Below are 7744 nucleotides of genomic sequence, written 5' to 3'. Positions count from 1 at the left end.
TTGGGGGGGGGGGGCGGAGGATGCCCACCCCCGCTGGCGCCACCGCTGCTACACATATCAATTCAAACCACAACTCCTTGGCTTGACTCCTGCACTTGTAGCGACCTTACGGAGGAAACATTATAACGACAGCGGTGTAGAAAATGGAAACCAGACTAAAAAGTATCTCTCCATTTTTAGGAAATTATTTCTCTATAATTTTCAGGATATTTTATTAACAATTTAATTATCAGCCAAAAGGATGATGTAGATTTATTTTTATTTTTAAAATAAACAGTATTTATACGAAAAGACAAAAAAAATAGCGATTTGATTTTAATTTTTTTAACGGTAGACAAAGGTCCTAGGTAAAAATGAGACACGACAATATTATGTACAATGTCAATATCTTCTTTGTGAGGCTTTTACTACTTTTTATCTCATTTAAGACACAATACTGATTTTAAATGCTTAATTAAATGTTTGAACAATTACACAATTCTGTTTGTAATCAAAGATTTGATCTTGACTGGAAGGCAAGAATAGAGTTTTCAAGTACCTGAATATTGAAGTGTTTACAAATAGCAGGTACATCAAAGAGGTGGAATAATGAACCGACCTACAATCAATATTAATTAAGGAGCTGAAATGTTTTGTTATGAACGCCCAAAGACTAGTGAAGATAAAAAATCTCATTGACCTTGCCATTACAAAATAACTTTTCCTTCAACAACACTCTTTTCTGGAAGCTGGCCTTGGACATAAGGTTAACAGCCAGAGGTGAACAATACCTGTATAGTTGCTATTGGTAAATACTGCTTAATAACGCTTGACCCATCTCCTACCTCTAAAGAACACCAATTTATAACTGTACTAAGTAGAAATGTATTTGTTGACCTTATTCAGGTAAAATTAGTTAACCCAATTAAGAGTGATATGTACAAAGCAATCTTTCTCATCTTTTTGTGCAACTTTTTGTTCACGTTTTCACCTTGACTGGAACACTACTGTATGTAGTAGAGTAGGCCTACCCTAATTATAATAGATATGAAGTTACATACCAAACTGGAGACTAATCTCTTTAAAGATATTGATATAAAGATAACAAAGATAATAGTATTTATTGGTATGTTCTCTACCACCAGTGCATAAAAATACCTGTTTTGAACTGTCAATCAATTAACAAGCAGTGTCTACCAATAGCAATTGTAGTGCCAAACCAAAAAAAATCTCATGTTTCTCATTTTAAAAAAGAGAAAATCTGGGGCCTCTTTTTTTCTTTTATCATTCAAAAAGACTGTCAGCGACAACATAGCTTTTTTTAAATTTTCTGTTGCTAGAATTACTTTTCCCATATCCTCTGGTTTTTTTTTAGATTTAATTATCTGCCAATTATGTTATACGATATTTCCTGGCCACCTGCCCTATACCAGCCTCCTGCCTCTCAACTTTCCGAGAATCCAGCGGCTATATCCAACCCTTCCATAACCCTACATCACAATGCCTACAGTGTCAACAGATCTGACGAGTACACCCTCTGGTGTTACCAGTACTAAAAGCCAACCACAAATATTAGCAATCATGTTATAATTCCTTAACGACCTCTGACAATCACTGCCAGCTTTTATCACCAAGAAAAGTACAGTTTATGCAAGTCAGCTGCAGAGTAAAAAAATTCTAAGAAATTGAATGTTGTCCTCAGAGACACGGTATGAAACAAACTAATAAGATTAACTATAATTTTAGAGCTTTTTTAATTGTCGTTTACATTCAGAACAGCAGCACTCAGTAACACAATACACACCTTCAAATTATATCTAATTTTATCCAACAATACATGTCTTTATAAATGCTAAATATATATAGTTTTTAAATACTTTTGTGAGACCCAATTCCAAAAGATAATTCATCACAAATGAAACTCAGAAATTCTGATAATACAATTAAAAAATAAGCTACAAACAAAATACACAATAGTATTAACAATGAAGAAGTAGGTTGCTAACGACACTAGTAAAATTCTAATATCTGAAAACGGCTTCTAAAAAGCCATAAAACTAAATGACAGCCATATGTCAATGATTTCTAAATCACTGTGTAACAACTTTTAATATTCTTCTCCAGAAAATGATGCACGCATTAAAATAGCATACTAAAATAGAAGACGAACATGTGAAAGGACGCTGTTTAATTGATTGAGGAGGATTCAATAAAACAGTGCTAAACAGAGAGAATATAAATGTATATAATATTCATATTCTTCTCAAATTGGTTCAACGAAACAGATAATTCTATACTACAATTCATATTTTTTTCTTTTAATTAAATATATATTATAAGATGAGAGATTTAATATTCAAATTCACACTTTGTTTAGGTTTCCTGTTTTGTTAATCAGTAGCCTTCTTGTTTTCAAAGTAAGTTATAGCATTATTTGTTTGAATATTTTATTATCTATTATCTGTGTACAAAATTATTTCTCTAGGTATCTAGAGAATATATTTTCATGACGTACAATATAGCATTATTATATGAAAGTTAACCTGAATCTGAACTCTGAGGATTAATGCTGCATTTTGATCAAAATACGTAACATCCTGGGGAAAATATGGTCATCTTCATCATTTGCAATACAGGTAAGCCTATCATTATACATTGGTATATCTAGGGATAATTGGATGTGATGTAATAACGTGCAATGCTCTAGCTAGGGAAATAATGTGAAATGAGGAGATATTTATGTATGCGAGTGTACTGTAATTCTTTTGCTCAGAAACTTTTAGTGGGAGTGAAAACTTGTTCTGAAGGTTTGTGTCTCCCAGTCCCAAACACTTTAGATAGTAGATACACTGCTACATCATTATTTTTCTTCTACAATTTCATCACTATTGTACGATAGATGACGCAACACCATCTGCTGATTGTCATTAAAAACGATCTGTTGCGCGTGTCGTCACGTTGTGCTCTTCATAGAATTTGCGTCGGCCAACGACCATCGTGCAAATTGGGTACCCGACTTTACATCATCGGTATTATAAAGTATTCTCAACACCATCTTCATTCATCATCATTACCACCATCATTATCCTCATCTACCCACGTGCCAATTCAGGTGTCTTGCTTATGGTATTGAAAGTGGAAACCTTCTTGGCATGTTCACAGGGTTTGTTTCCATGCTACGAACTCTCATCTTGGGGCTGTGCACAGTATGCCAGTGAGTTGTGGTTACATCTATCATCAGACCACACACAATATTTGATTGATAATTGGCAGTCTGACATTGATTGGCACCAATGACATGAGTTGCAATACTGCCTACAATGTACATTTAAGTTTAAGGTTATTGGAAATTCCTTGTAATCAGGCCAATCATTATTATGCAAGTTTAGAAAGCATTATTTTGTTGTTGTTGTGTGCCAGACGTGTCACTAGGGAGTTTACTGTTCCTGGAAGTCCTCTGTTTGACACGAAAGTCAAAACATCAGAAAATATGGTGTTGTGCACCCTCAAAGAGACAGAGAATTTACCAACAATCTACCATGAGCCTACAGACTTTAGTTTGGGAGGTGGGCATAAAAATGGGTTGGAGGGCCAAAGTTGATTAAATACTGAGGGGTGTACTTAACTGTAGCATTAAAAAAAAACCTCCATACACTGATTTTTTTTTTACCACTTCATGCTCAGCTTTAATATTACTTTTTACAGATGATTGGAGCCGTTGCGTCAAAAAAACAAGGGGTTTTCTAGCCAAAAGAAGGTAGACATTAGATTGTCACGGCCCGCAACAAAAATTGTTGTTGGTCCGCATGTGGCCGGGGGCCTCACTTTGCCCACCTGTGGTCTAGTTACTGTTTGATGTGACTATCATCAGGTACTGTACTAATGTCAATGGATGGACACTGACGTTAGAGAATTTTTAAAAAATATATAATGATGTAACATCTGTCAAAAGCTAATTAAGGTAGATTATAATTTATTAATTTAAGACATGACAAATAATAAAAAAATTTTAATATTATAAGAATACAACACTTTTTCAATAAATGAAAGATTCCAAGATAATTTCCTCATCTGATTCCATCACCAATCCAGATGCAGAACCAAATCCAAAAATGAATTTTGTATAATTAACCAGAAAGTTCATCATCCGTAATAGTATTATGCGTGTACAGTAATACATTCGGTAGCATAATTATGCATGCTTGAAAATATTAATAGCTGCCACTACAGGTTGTCACGTTTACCTCATTCTTAGGGAGCATCATCGCTGATGCATTACCAAGCATGTTGAATATTCAGCGAGATACACTATTCAAGGTCTTCCACTAACACTTCACACCAACGCTGTTACCACATCTCGATTATAAATGAACTTGTACACATTTGTTAAAAGAGGCACAATATGTTCCTAATGTTTTTAAGTACAAGTATAGAAAACATCTGAGCAGGTAGTGTAAATTTTCATCCCTGGGGTTTATCTGAACGTTATGTGCAAAAAAAGAAAAAAAAATCACATCTCAACATTAAAATGCTTCCATGTATAATGTATGAAACAGTTTTAGTTCCAAGAATTTACGTTCAGAGTAATCTTGATATAATCACAACAAATATTACCTGGTATAGAATTTCCACATCAATCCATGTATATATTTCATTTTTCTAGATATTATTCTATCAGATATTCATCTGTCAGACATAGTTTTATCAGATTGGATGATTATGTTTCAGATTAAACAAATCATCCAAGTTTTTCATGTCTGATGGAAGCCAGTTTTGAAATGGGAGACTGATGATAGGACACATAATTGGGGGAGGGGGTGCTAGCTGGTAAAACAAGGTGATTTTTAACTACTCATCAAGCATATTTTTTTTTCTTCAAAAATTTCCAGTAGGGGCCTCTGGGGATGCTCATGCATTTCTGGATGAATATGGGGGCATGCATCCCCACAAACCTCTATAGATATGCCACTGGTAGAAGGCAAAATATATCTGACATTATATCCTGGTTTAGGTATCACATCAAATTTGGAATCTACTGGTCATTAAAAGTAGGCCTACTTAAACTCAGTTCATTCTTGATTTTGTTTTCTCATTCAGAAGCCCAAAAGGTTCAAGAATTTTGCTTAAATAAATAATTGTAATAAAATAAATAAAATTATGCAAGAATATAAGTTTTTATAGATACTATACTTGTATAAGTTACAATACAGTACTGTACATTTATTTGTAAATAAACATTTTTATTTACAAGTACAGTACTGTACTCACTATTATGTACAGATAATTCATTAATAAAATTATTGAATTAAATACTCTAATTAAAATAATCAGTTGTTAAAAAATAATAAAAACATCATGTGTTGAGATTAAATCAAGTTAAAATTAACAATATATAATTTATTTATATACCTATATTAAAATATTTATGAAAATAACTTTAAAAACGTAATTGTTATTATCCTTAGAAATAAATTTTCTAACAATATGGTACAATTTTTTAGGTATACAGTATATCCTCAAAATCTAGTACGCCTACACACATGTGGCATTCAACCTTGCTGTCAAAACCTACTTTAAATAAATGACAGAGGTAGACAAAGGAACGTGCATCTCATTACAGAATTAAAATTATGCTGTCCTTGAAGAGAGCATCACACAATACAGTTGTATTCAAGATGCTATACAAATACAGAGTACCACAAATACTAACAATTATGGATTGCTATGCAGAAATGAGAAACGTTCCAACGTTCTCTCTGCTACTTAGTATGCGAATAAACTGGTTCCACTTCAACGATTATTGACAAACCTCAAGCAATAGATTGCAAATGACCATATATGGATAACAATGAATAATTCATGGTGTTGCTATGGTTGTAGTTTTCATGACGTCAACTACTCTGCCTACAGCAGATTTATTGCTGTATTACTTAGTCAATGTATTGGACAGAAAACACTAGCTATTCTTGCCAACAACAGGAAGGCAAAACAACCCCCAAAAAATTAAAACAAAACTAAATCATGAATATCATACAAAACAAAAAACATTGAGAACTGTTAGTATTTTTAATCAAATCTATTTTGTAGATGCAAGAAACAATATTGAACAACTTCTATATAATCAATTTCTTAAATAAATGCATAGTCAGCATGTATCTAGTATAAAAGTGATTTATATTTTTTAATGTTTTAATTTACTATTTTTTATGTACACATAAATTTTTCATCAGTATAAATTTTGCTGCTTTTGCTACTCATTGGCTTGCATATTGATTTTGTTGTTTAATTTTTTTATTCAAATATTTTCCTGGGCTTTGATTTCATTTGTATAGTATTGCCAGCCACCGATCAACATTTTGAATTTGTGTTAAATCATCAGAACAATATCCACAGCGTAAAATGTAATTTCATGTTTATACTAAAATTATCTCAGACAAAATCAATGTATAGTAGATTGTTTTGTTTTTTTTGTTTTTTTTTGTTTGGAGTTCCAAGCTGAAAAAAAATCACTTCAAGGTGATCTGGTTAAAATTAGCTTTCCTAACATCTCTCATTCCATTACTCTGCTGTGTGTGATGTTACCCATCGCAAGCCGACTTTCAGGAGACGTCTGATAAAGAAGGGTTCACTTTCTTCTACCCTCTCGTCCACAGCATAAAGTTGGCCCAAGTCCATCCGAAAGATGTGAAGATGACTTTATGTAATGTCATTGTACCTTGTAAGTTGAAATCGAAAGGTCCTGGCTCCATATTTTCCCAACGAGGCCTAAAATATTTTTAGTCATGGTGGACATAGGCCTTCTATTTCTACATAGGCCTATTCCAAATTCTATAAAAAATGAATAATATAATATTAATGTAATTAGAGCCAAGAATGGAGATATGCCAAATATGTTTTTATTAATGTAATCATTAAACAGTAGTTAGCTGTGACAATTGCCAGATCCTCCATGCAAATAAAATATTTTTAACTGAGAGTGTTCCCCTGGGCCCAGTCTTTCCTGCATACCAATCCATGACAGAAGCCCTGCACCTATACCCCATCTATTGTATGGCCTTGTATGTAAACCAAAAGCGATCTAAACCTTTCTAAATTCTGAAAAGGGATTAACTTGTGATACACTGTTGTTGATAATAAAAACATAATGAGTGACGTCATATGACACTTAGGATAATCAAAACTAGCCTAGCCTACGGTAGTAGTGTAGCCTACTAGTGAGTCTAGTAATACTTGGAAACCAATTCCAGATGTGGTCAATCAAATTATTATTTTAATAAGTAAATGTACTACCTGAATTTGTCACAACATCAGCGGGGGTTGATAATTTAAAATCCCATTGTTTTCTTGCGTCTAAAAAGGTTTCATCGGAGGTACATGACCTAGCTGTCCAGCGATTCACTCGCGATCACGAAACTCGACTCACTGGATTACGTACTTAGAGTCTGCCATTATTTTGTTGGTTTCAATGAATGACGTACTGTTAATAGACATACCCCCTCTGCGTATAATTCCAACACAAGAATTAAAACGCCTTTTGAATACGTTACTGTACGTTCGGATATATTACAGTGGGGTGAAAACAATAGAGGTAACAGCAGACACGTGATGTACTTTAAAATAGAAATGACGATAGAGTCAATTTTTAAACGTTGAGATTGGAAGAGATCGGGAGTTCGGAGAAATAGTTATAGTATAAAGTAGCACTATTTCTTCTTCCTGGTGTTAAAATTTAGAACATTGATTTGTTTAATTATTTTTGGTCCAT

At 33.3% G+C, this 7744-nt stretch overlaps 1 protein-coding gene across 1 annotated transcript in view; it reads right to left on the bottom strand.

The window, feature by feature from the left end:
• LOC117104607 (mitogen-activated protein kinase kinase kinase 13-A-like) overlaps window positions 1-7442 on the bottom strand; it is a 38517-nt gene extending 31075 nt beyond the window's left edge. The window contains exon 1 of the mRNA XM_033245454.1: window positions 7270-7442. The gene's annotated coding sequence lies outside the window, so the exon portion shown is untranslated. The remainder of the gene's footprint in view (window positions 1-7269) is intronic.
• Window positions 7443-7744: the final 302 nt, after the last annotated feature.

This window comes from Anneissia japonica, unplaced genomic scaffold (assembly GCF_011630105.1).
Source record: "Anneissia japonica isolate Jap-2015-1 unplaced genomic scaffold, ASM1163010v1 scaffold287712_len2945570_cov188, whole genome shotgun sequence".
Classification (NCBI taxonomy): domain Eukaryota; kingdom Metazoa; phylum Echinodermata; class Crinoidea; order Comatulida; family Comatulidae; genus Anneissia; species Anneissia japonica.
This window is presented reverse-complemented; position numbering and strand designations above follow the sequence as displayed.